Source organism: Hypanus sabinus, chromosome 9, assembly GCF_030144855.1.
Source record: "Hypanus sabinus isolate sHypSab1 chromosome 9, sHypSab1.hap1, whole genome shotgun sequence".
Taxonomy (NCBI): domain Eukaryota; kingdom Metazoa; phylum Chordata; class Chondrichthyes; order Myliobatiformes; family Dasyatidae; genus Hypanus; species Hypanus sabinus.
Genome location: NC_082714.1, coordinates 18215660 through 18228011, shown reverse-complemented (window position 1 = coordinate 18228011; position 12352 = coordinate 18215660). Strand labels below are relative to the sequence as shown.

At 38.9% G+C, this 12352-nt stretch overlaps 1 protein-coding gene across 2 annotated transcripts in view; it reads right to left on the bottom strand.

Annotated features, from left to right (window-relative positions):
- Positions 1-8400, bottom strand: part of zc3h7a (zinc finger CCCH-type containing 7A) — a 109645-nt gene extending 101245 nt beyond the window's left edge. Inside the window, exons 1-2 of one of the 2 annotated variants that reach the window (XM_059979147.1) lie at positions 8205-8400; positions 6566-6676 (exon numbers count right to left, since the gene is read on the bottom strand). The gene's annotated coding sequence lies outside the window, so the exon portion shown is untranslated. The remainder of the gene's footprint in view (positions 1-6565; positions 6677-8204) is intronic. The other variant, XM_059979145.1, reaches the window with a different exon arrangement.
- Between the last annotated feature and the right edge of the window lie 3952 nt (positions 8401-12352).

Sequence of the window (12352 nt, the reverse complement as noted above, 5' to 3'; positions counted from 1 at the left end):
ACATGGAGAGGATGTTTCCTATAGTGGGAGCATCTAGGACCAGAGGGCACAGCCTTCCAATAGAAGGACTTCCCTTTAGAACAGAGATGATGTGGAATTTCTTTAGCCAGAGAGTGGTGAATCTGTGGAATTCATTGCCACAGAGGGCTGTGAAGGCCAAGTCATTGCATACACTTAAAGCAGAGATCAACAGGTTTTTGATTAGTAAGGGTGTCAAAGGTTATGGGGAGAAGGCAGGAGAATGGGGTTGAGAGGAATATAAATCAGCCATGACGGGATGGTGGACTCGATAGGCCTAAGAGCCTAATTCTGCTCCCATGTCTTATGGTCCAATTTAAACCTTTTTTGAAACTTATGTCTGTATTGTATGGTGTTAGTGCTACAAAAAAGTATATATAATTTTTTTTCTTTAATTGGGTACTTTTGGGTTTCGTGCTTTGTGGCTACCTGTGAGCAAGCAAACCTCAAGGTTGTATAATTTATACATTCGTTGATAATAACAACATACGAATATATGCTTATGTCTATGGCAATAATATGGAACATTACAAATATGAAGATGTGAGGAGCAGTAAACAAGCTACTCTTCTAGTGGTGTATGAACAGTAAAAAATGAAACTAGAACTCAAGGACACAGATCTGCAGTTAAACCACTTTTACATAGTACTGTATTTGTCAATGTGGAGCGAAGAACAAGGTTGTATATGAGGGTGGAGCACTGCGAAATGGATGTGGGACAGGAGACAGAGAAGAAATGCCAGGGATGACATCGTTAGAGACACGCCCATCCCTGAGACGTCAGGCAAGATCATCTGATTCCAAACAACTGGTTTATTGATTATTACAGAATGTCCATCTGATGTCTCCCACTCCCTCCCCTCTCCCTTCCCCCATTTCCAACCATGATTCTCCTTTCCCTACACCGTTCCCACTCTCAGTCAACAATGGAAACCCATATCAGAATCAGGTTTGTACATCACTCACGTGTCATGAAATTTGTTTTTTTTGTGTGAGCCAAAGAGTGCAATACATAAAATTACTACAATATCTGTGCAAAAGCTTATAAACAGGAAAAAAAAGTGCAACATTTTATTTGAATCGTCGAGACTAAATTTTGTTGCTTTATTACAAGTGACTCTACTTTCTGAATGTTCAATGCATTTGAAGCATTTTGCTGTATCCTGAGTTGAAAAAGTTGCACAACATCCATTTTTCCCTACTATATAATCATATACTTATATACACTCATGGCCATTTTATTAGGTACACCTGCTCATTTATGCATATATTTAATCAGCCATTCAAGTGGCAGCAACTCAATGCATAAAAGCATGCAGTCATGGTCGAGAGGTTCAGTTGTTGTTTAGACGAAGTATCAGAATGGTGTAAGAAATATGATCTAAGTGACTTTGTGAAAAGATTGTTGGTGCAGAGTGAGTGGAGCTGATCTGGAGTTTTCATACACAACAAGTTTCTAGAATTTATAAAGGATGGTGCAAAAAACAATATATAAAAAAAAAATTCATTGATCAGCAGTTCTGCGGACAAAAACGTCTTGTTAATGGGAGAGGTCAGAGGAGAATAGCCAAACTGGTTCAAGTTGACAGTGAGGTGACAGTAACTCAACTGACAACACATTGCAACAGCGGTGTACAGAACAGCATTCCTGAATTCAAAACACACCAATGGAGGATGGGCAAGAGCAACAACTGTTGGTGTACCTAATAAAGTGGCCAATGAGTATATATCATACACTTAGGTCTGGATTCAAACTCCATTCAAAATTATGACAGATAACACAGATTTTACCCAACATTGAAGTAATTAGGAAGCAACCTGATGTGACAGTAATCTGAGATAATATCTAGGATATCGAAGCATTAATCTTCTGCTTTGCAGGACCTTATCACATTTCCCTATGTTACACCAATGCCCATATTGGACTTGCATGTAATACAATTAAATTTTAAAAATACAAGCTATACAAATTACTAGGAGTCATTCTGAAGTAATGGTTATGGACACATCAGTATAAATTTCTACTGTCTCCTATTTTGAAGGGCATTAACCTATTACAAAGTTTTAATAGGCAAATTAATTTTATACAACCACATTAGCTTCACTAATGGCCATAGAGTCAATTCAAACCACCATCAATGATTCGTGATTCTGGATCACTAAGTCCCAAGTTTCCAGTAAATGAAACTTTAGCCAAACTATCCAAACATCCTTCCAAAAACATTGCTTCAAACAAACTAAGAGATCATCACTCCTTCATACTAGACACTACCAAGGTTTGTTCAATAATATACAAATTCAGTTCTTGTGTTGTCTCCATCATCTTCAGGGTATTGGCAATTGCAGTTAAATGTTCTCCTGATTGGTATCCAGTGATAAACGTTAAACAAGGTTGCAACTTGGCCATGAATTTGTTTCTGATCAAATGCTTTGCCATATACAAAAGTATATGAATTTGGAGCTAGTGTAAATATTTGGCCTCTCTAGCCTGCTCTGCAATTCAGTACATTGGCATAGCTGGTGGAGATGTTGCCCGAGCTCCAATAACCTGGGTTGGACCCTGATCTCAGGCGCTGCCCGAGTTTGCTTGCTCATTGAGACCATGTGGATTTCTGTAGGATGCTCCAGTTTCTACCCATATTCCAAAGATGCCAAAGTTGGTAGGTTGGCTGGTCACTGTAAATTGCCCTTAATATTATAGAGGAATGGAAGAGTCTGTAGGAGATGATGGGACTGAGGGGAGAATAAAATGCATTACATGTAGTAGAAAGGATGGTTGTCAACACAAACTCAGTGAGCCACAGGACTTGTTGCCATTCGTATGACTCCAAGATCATGGCCATGCATTCAACTCTGCATTGTTGTCTGTCCACATAAACTTTTCAAATCTACTATCTGTCCATTAATGCCACAAATACAGAGTATCTGCTTCCACTTTCCTTTGAGGAAGAGAGTTCCACACACTTATGGCACACACAGGACAGAGAAAAGATACCCCGCAGAATCCCATCAAGAAGTTAATTTGCAGATTGAGTCAGTAAGGCAAATTCAATGTTGGCATTCATTTCAAGAGGGCTAGAATACAAAAGCAAGGACAAAGAAAAGATTCTCCTTGGCTCCCTCTTAAATGGGCCTCTCCCGCTTTTAAAAAAAAGTAGTAACTCTTACTTAGATTCTCCCACAAGAGAAAATGTCATCTCCACATCCACGTTGTCAAGACTCCTAAGGATCTATATATTCTATCAAGTCACCCCTCACCTTTCTGAACTCTAATGAATATAAGCCCAGCTTGCTCACCCATCCTCATAAGGCAAACTGCCCTTTCCAGACTTATGTGTAGTAAACCATCTCCAATTGCTCCAATGTCCTTTCTTAAATAAGAGGACCAATAATTACGCTCTCTTCGATATAGTCTCAATAAAGCCCATCTCTCTACAAAAGCTGTTGAGTAACAGTTATTAGGTGGGAAGAGAAGACTGCAAGATGATAAGAGATATAGGTTGAGTGGATAGCTATGGACTCTTTCCCAAGGAAGAAATGGCTAATATGATAATCGAAGGAAAATATAGGGGGGATGTCAGAGTCAAGTTCTTTTTTAAATGAGTGGTGAGTGTGTGGAACACGCTCCCAGGGATGATGGTTGAGGCAGATTCATGAGGGGCATTTAAAAAACTCTTAGATAGGCACACAGATGAAGGCAAAATGGAGAGCTAAGAAGGAAGGATTAGAATAATCTTAGAGTAGATTGAAAAATCGGCATAACTTCCAGCCCGCACTGTGCTGTAATCTTCTTTGTTCTATGAACTTATTACAAATATTATTGAGTAGTTCCTACTGTCTATGAAATGTCCTCAGGAAGAGTTATCATATTTTAATTCATTTTCTCTGTTGTATTTAAAAGAAAGGATAAAGAAATCATTGAACTCTAAACTATAAGGAAAAAATTCTAAGAGCAATCTAACCTTGAAAAACACTATAGATGAAAGCAGACAGGAAGTTATAGAATTGAACAGTAAAGTGCTACAGCTGTTTAAACTACTATATTGTCATCATATAGATATAAACCTTGTATATAGATAAACTCTGAACAAGTATCTGAACTTATGCAAATTTCAATGCCTGTAGACGAACTTGCACTAAATAGTGATCAGCCACGATTGTATATGCCAACCTGCATACCAGTGTCAAAAAGACCAACAACCCTCTTGAACTGAACACGACAAATCAATCCCCCTTTGATCTCATCCTTCACTTTCTCATCAACCTCCTCCAATTCTTTGTGTCTTTGCTCTTCTAAAGTCCTAAGTATTGGAGTATCCTTTCAAGACATGTGCCTCACTAATCTGTTCTCCTTTAGGGTTCTCTTTAAAAGCTACCTCTTTATCTGTCAGTGGTTCAGTGTCAGATTTTGTTTGGTGGCCACTTGTGAGATATGCCTTGGGATGTTTTATGGTGTATAAAAAACAAATCAGAATCAAATTTAATATCACTGACAAATTATAAAATTTCTTGTTTTGCAGCAGCTGTACAGTACAATACACAAACTATAAATTACAATAAAAAAATTTAATTAAATGAAATAGGTAGTGCAAAAGGAGAGCAAAAATAGCAAAGTAGTGCTCATAGGTTGGTACATTGTCTGTTCAGAAACTTGATGTCAGAAGGGAAGAAGCTGTTCCTAAACTGTTGACTGTGTGTCTTCAAATGACTATCTGCAGCATTAACTAAAAAGAATTCCTACAACGGAGAATATGCCAATGAACACTTCCAATTATTTTTCCAAGATTTTTGTAAATTAAAAACTACTTAAAATTAAAGTTCAAAGAGAACTAGGAAGCTGCATTGCCCAAAGCCTGCTGTGCCTTCAATGTGATTACAGCAGGCCCTTTCCCTCATTCACTTTCCTGTCTGATCTCCGCAACCCCTTGATCCTCCTTGCATTCAAACATCAATCTCAGTATTGAAAACACTCCACAACTGACCATCCACAGCCAACATTCTCTCTTTTTGAGAGAACTGCATGGACCAATCATTGCTCTGTGCAGGAAGTTTGTATACAGCTTGAAAACAACTTTTTTGATATGCATACTAGGAATATTTAAAATGAAAATTGAAAAATATACTTCTGATTTTATGTATTAATTAAAGGGTATAATGAAATACAGGATAACAAAGAAAATCTTTCACATTTCATAAACTTCTAAAATTGGACAGCTTTGGTGTCCAGCAAACCAGTGTTTTAATAATGAGCAGCCAACTTCCAGTCGGAGTTTACTGTTACAATATGTAACAGCGTTGTAACTTGAAACATCGACAATGTAACTATGCTGAAGCTCCAAAATGTTTCAAAGTAGAGGCTATGATACTTAATATTGTTTAGAAAATGTATGGATTATATTCATTACCACATAATTAACTACAAGGTATTTCACAATTATATTAACATAGATTTCAAAAGTATATGAACATTCAAGAAAATCCCAGCTGCACAACAACTTAGGCTATGTGCGCAGGATCATTTCAGTTACACCCTCCTGCATCTTAAAGGGAACAGTATAATCACAACTCTCCAAGGATGCAAGACAATGTATCCTGTTCTCAGCATTTCTTTTTAACACGCTCAATGGCGCCATTCTTCTAAACACTAGTGAATATGGTCCAGTTTCCTCAATCTTTCTTTTTGGGTTAAATCTGTCAGACTATGTATCCATCAAGAGTATCCACACTGTATTGCCATCAAAGGGATTTATTATCAAAGTATGTCACCATATACCACCCTGAAATTCATTTTCTTGCAGGTATTTATGGGAAAATAAAGAAATACAATAGAATTTATGTGAAACTATACACAAAGACTGACAACCAAGATGCAAAAAAAGACAAATTCTGCATATTAAATAAATAAAACTGGGATGAAGCCAAAGAGTTCTTGAAAGGAAGTTCACAGGCTGTGGAACCAGTTCAGGGTTCAAGGGAGTGAAGTTATCCACACTAATTTAGGAGTCTGATAGTTTGAGGGGAATAACTGTTCCTGAAGCTGCTGGTGTGGGACCTAAGGTTCCTGTACCTCCTGCCAATGCTGGTAGTGAGAAGTGAGCATGGCCTGGATTGTACGGGACCCTTGATGATGGATGCTGCGTTCTTCTGGAGACACTCCTTATAAATGTGCTCAATGGCGGGCTGGACTTGCCTATGATGGACTAAGCTGCACCCATCACTGTCTGTAGACTTTTCCACTCCTGGGCATTGGTGCTTCCATACCAAACTGTGATGCAACCAACAACACACACAAAATGCTGGTAGAACACAGCAGGCCAGGCAGCATCTATAGGGAGGAGCAATGTTGACGTTTCAGGCTGAGACCCTTCATCAGATACACTTCACTGTGCATCTATAGATGTTCGACAGTTTTGAATGACACATTGAATCGACGCCATTTTCTAAGAAAGTAAAGTCACTGTTGTGCCTTCTTTATGATGGCACTTACATACTGGACCTAGGATAGATCTTCTAATACAATACCACCAAGGAATTTAAAGTTACTGACCCTCTCCACCTCTGATCCCTTAATGGGGATTGGTTCATCCTCCTCCAGCTTCACCCTCCTCTACTGAAGAAACTCGATGAGCTGCTGAGTCTTTCCAGCAGCTCTTTCTTTCTGCAAAGGAAATGACTCCATCCTTAGGAATGTAGCAATCCAGGTGTGATCTCAAAAAAAGCCCTGAGATTTTTTGTGCTCTTTGTAATGGAGGCCACAGTACAATCTGCCTTCGAATCTGCTTGATGCTCTGTTATTGTTACACAGAGGTTGTCTGACCCCAGTATTCCCAGCATTTTATTGCTCTACCTGAATAATGATTTGATGCATACTATTTGCCCACTCACCAGGGCCCAACTGTATAATTATTATTTAACTAGCTTTATGCATTTTCTTTAAACAATAATTTCCTGTTTCCCCCATTGTGTTCAGTCAGCTTCTTCCCAATCCATTTGATTAACCTGTCTAAATATCCCTTTACATCTCCTTCCTTCCGAGGATGCATTGAGGCACATCATCAGGGATGTAATCTGGGGTCATCTGGTGTTTCAGGACTTTCAGATCCACATTTCCTCTCTTAATCCAACTCTGTATTGTTGCCAGATTTAGATGAAAATATGTAGTATTAAACTCCATATACTCTTCCAGCCATTATATACTAGACCAGCCATTAAAATAGTCCGAGAATCCAGCCCTGATCCTTGTGGAACATTAATGATTTCTACCAGTTTATAATACAGCCATTCAGTCCTCCGTTTCTGACTAACCTGTCTACCTCTGTCCATCATGTACTGTTGAGTTTACTTGATAGGACAGCAGATTTCCAAGTGTCCTTTGGAAATCGAGACATATCACAACTCCTACGTAAGGAAGCATAAGGTACTAGGTTGTTTAGCCCGTTATTTACATAAAATAAATAGCTTTAAAAAGCTACGATTGGGTTCATTCCAAATTATATTTAATATATATGAAGCGAAAATAGGGGTTATACTAAACAAAAAAACTTAAAGCGTGAGCGAACACTTGAATTCCTTACACGTTACAAGGAAAATGTAAATATGCACGGGTAAGATACAAAGTGCTTTAGCTCGGATCCTATTTTAGCTCATTTCAGCAATAACTCGACAGGGTTGCACAGCGATTGACGGCTGTTCCTTTCCCCCCTGGTGGGATCTGCAGGCCTGCAGCGGGCTCTGCTCTTGAAGCTGTGACACAAAGCACGTCCGGCAACCGCGCCTCCCCCTCCTTGGATCCGCGTCAACGAAGCCTTCATTTAGATCCAACGCGAGGCCCGAGGCTTGCAGCCAACCTAGAGGCCGGCAGCCTTGTCAGCCTCCATGAAGTGGGGCGAGTCGGGGAGACCCCCACCCGCCATCTCAGAAGAGTGTGAAGGAATCCTGAGGCCCGGGATGGAGCCCTCTCTGCCATCAGGCCTGCCGAGCTACCCCCGGCCGGGGTTGGCAGTGGCGTGAGCGCCAGGACTTGGTTCCAGCTCCCCGGGGAGGCGCACGGCCACCTCTCGCACCAGCGATCACAAACTTTTTGTCCCCCTCTTTCGCTGCAAAATCTATCCACACACACACACAAAAAACACTACAGTGCGACGGATAAGATCGCCTAATTTGGCCCGTTTATCACTGCCACTTACCTGTTTACAAGCTTAGACGAAGATCTTTTGTCTTTGTGGGTACAGCCCCAATTTCTCCATACACCTTATTTTCTTTTCTCGCCTAAATCAGAAACGTGTCTTTCCCTATGCTTCGCTGTCAGTTAACAACTGCCACCTACAGAGCGATAGAGAGCTCAAAACATGCAAGTAGCACTGTACAATAAATGGCAAATCGAAACCCGAGAGCCAACATTAATTCCCCACCTTCTTCGCTTGTCATTAAACTGCAGACGGAAACGTACACGTGAAATTACTTTAAAACAAGTTTATCTCATTATTTTCCTGAAACAGTGCCAATCGCGCTTTCAAGCAGGCATCTCATCGTAAAGTCTTCGCTTTCTATTCGTTTCATGAGGAAACAACGAATGTTTAAAAGTAAAATAATGTTTTAAAGCACAGTGCCTTACTAAATGGGCAAATTATTGATATCTAATTTTTTGTCTGTAAAGAAAATTGATGTTCTTGTCTGTAAACACGATGCATCTGCGACGGTTATATTCTAAAGAGCACTGTAAAATACTCGCTCGGCTTAAATATTGCTTCAATTATCTCATCCACTTCATTATGACAAGCTTCTTACTGGAAATTTTATTATTTTATCGATTGTAAACTGGTGTTAACACTAACCTGCACCTGTAAGACCAGAAATTGTTGAAAGATTGGAGGACTGGGCTTGTATACACTGGAATTTAGAAGGATGAGAGGGGATCTGATTGAAACATATAAGATTATTAAGGGGTTGGACACACTGGAGGCAGGAAGCATGTTCCCGCTGATGGGCGAGTCCAGAACTAGAGGCCACCGTTTAAGAATAAGGGGTAGGCCATTTAGAACAGAGATGCGGAAAAACTTTTTCACCCAGAGAGTGGTGGATATGTGGAATGCTCTGCCCCAGAAAGCAGTGGAGGCCAAGTCTCTGGATGCATTCAAGAGAGAGTTAGATAGCGCTCTTATAGATAGTGGGGTTAAGGGATATGCGGAGAGGGCAGGAACGGGGTACTGATTGTGTATGATCAGCCATGATCACAGTGAATGGCGGTGCTGGCTAGAAGGGCCGAATGGCCTACTCCTGCACCTACTGTCTATTGTCTAAATGTAATTCCTCTGGATGACAATAGAAATTAATTGCTATTTGGTCAGAGGTTATTTCAGCTTGAGGTGTGCTTGTCAATTGGAGGCGTATCTCATAAACAACCTAGCATTCATTTTAGTATTGGCCATGAAAAGGCCATGTTCTTTAATAGGAAGTGAGTTATAAATGGCATTCCTCCTGCAGTGAGGAGATCTATTTGCCAGAGGCCTGATGATTCTTTTAAAAGATTCATGGAGCTGTTAGGGAGAATGATAAAATGAAAATGCGAGGGCACATTAAAGAAATTTTGTGAAAATATGGGCTAGCTGTGTTGGAATAACAATGATTTAGGGAGGCTGTTAATGCACAATATATTGGTGTTTTATGAAGATTAAACAGATGGCTGAGAGAGAGGAAAGGTAGAAGCTACTTGAACAATCCACAAAATCTACTTCATAATTTGTCTTTTATAGTATTTATTTTGGTAGCTTATAGAAATTTTTATGTCTTGTACTGTACTGCCACGAAGCAACACATTTCATGGCATATATCAGTGATAATAAACCTGGTTCTGATTCTTGATTCTGAGTGGAATACAGGAGGGAGTGAGTGTCATTTGGGTGTGTCATTGTTGTGTAAACACACACACACACACACATACACACACACACACACACACCTGGAGGAACTCAAGAAGCCAGGCAGCATCTATGGAAAAGAGTACAGTTGACGTTTCAGGCCAAGACCGTTCATCAGTCCTGTAATTCTTCTGACAACTCACAAGCCTCTCTGCCACAATAAAGTGACAATCCCTGTTAAATAACAACTATGTACCATACCATATTCCAAATGTTGGTATCCTGTTTACTTTCCTCTTGTGTGTCTATTTAGCATTTTCCATCTTGCAATAATATGCTGTGTATGAAATTACTTAACTTCAACTCTTTCTGAAACTCTTCCAGGCATGGCTTACAATGAGTCCATTAAAATTACAATTACAAATATTTCTAATATATCTGCTGTATTATAAATAAAAACTATCATATTATTCAACCACCTGCCAGAATTTCTCAAGGATTGTCCTGGAATCTACAGAAAACACACTCCTATTTTTTTTGTCTGCTGTAAGCATTATTTTGAAACTGTTCTCTTTTCTCTCCAAAACACAGCAATTGTGAGGAACTCTTATATTTCTTGTCAGCTGCCTAAATTACTTCCCTTGCTTCCTGTCTTAAATTAATGATTATCATTTCAATATTATGAGTACAAATCATTATCCAGAGCATACGTTAGCACTGTATGAATGGTAAAGTATATGAAAATAAAGCAAATTCTGAAAGTTGTATGAGGATCCCAAAAGTACTGATGAAAATGATCAAAATAAGTGCCAGGGATTTATACGAACCTTTTGTATCCATGTAAAGGTTATGCCTAAGCTTCAGGTCCTAGCACAAAATGGTTTCATCTCCCAAAGAACCAAAGTAAACTTGGACCACTTAAGTACAGCTTGCCATCTTGGGCTGAAGTTTTTGTGGGCTCAAGACACTGTAACCAAAAAGAACAGGATGATTCTGAGTGCAATAATTGTTCATTCCAATTATTGTAAACAGAGATTCACAGGGTAGCACTACAATCTCTCTTCAAATGGCATCCATGTGACTCAGCATACTCTAAAGTTGTGTCATAATGAGATAAATATTTTTCTTCTTAAACATTTCATTTGAATAATGCTAACAGAAATTCTATTTATTATTGTCACCATTGAAGTATTTGGTTAATCATGCTGAAACTGAATACCATCCTGTGAATTCCTCTCGGTCGCCTGGTAACAAGAAACAGAAAATGCCAAAAGGAATGTAACCTCTTTATTATTACTAGATTTGGGTTAATTTTCCTCTTGTCCCCTTACACTTCTCACATCATCTGTATCAATAGCAGATCCAGAAACCTGCCAGACATGCTCAGGTATTGGATCATTGGGATAGAGTAGAGAGATAAAAATGCATCAGAACCATTGAATTTAAATACAGTGAGGTCTGTTTAATTCGGACACATTTGGACCAGTACATTTTGGCCCAATTAAGTGGTTGCCGCAGTTAGCCAAAGTTTCATGGAAATAGTAATAACGGTATAAAAAAAGACAAGCCACTATTTAACTGAGTAACACCTTATGTATTTAAATGAAATACAGAAAAAATTAGAACACTTCAATACTACTACAGTACTATAAAAGTATGGATTAGTTCCCTATAGTTATTGACGAAGGAATTATACTGTTGTGTTCCTTTTGTTTGACTGTAAATGAACAAAATTAACGCAGTCACCTAGTATAGATAATAGGCTGCCTTCATACAATTTTTGACAATTGCATCCTCCAAGTCTTCATTTTCATTGGAACATTCAAGATGATTGTCAATAACTTCAAATTCTTTATGATTCCTAACTTGTTGAAGTAGTGAAATCATTTCATTTTACCTTCCGGACTTTTCTGGCATCTCCAAGCCTGAATGCTTGAAACCACAGTGAGCCTATGAGTTCTGAATTGTCTTACTAGTTATTTCTCGCCAACTATGTATGACAAAAATCACTGCTGTTTGGACACAAGTACATGCAACTGACACTATTTAAAAACTCTTTCTCTAAGCACAATGTAATGTCTAACAGCCACAGCATGCATTTGACGCTAGTTGGAAACTATTTGGCAACAGTCTCCTGTCCCAATTAAGCAGCATTGTGTTCCAAATAAATTAAGGGAATCTCAGCTATTTTCTCGATTAGTTTTTGTTCTTTAAGAGTTGTCCCAAATAAGTGGCTGCCCCGATTAACCGTTAGCCTAATTAACCAGAATCCACCGTATATTTACTTATGTAATCAGGAGATTTTAAGAAGAATGATCATTAAAATTGATTAATAAACAACATAATTAACATAGGTCTTTTAGTGAAGGAGACTTGCTCCCTTTCTTCTTCTCCTCTTCAGGTAGTCATTTGTGATCATGTTTCAATTTATATTTTGTGGGTTCTGAGGTGACTGATGAGAACAGAGTAGAAACCAC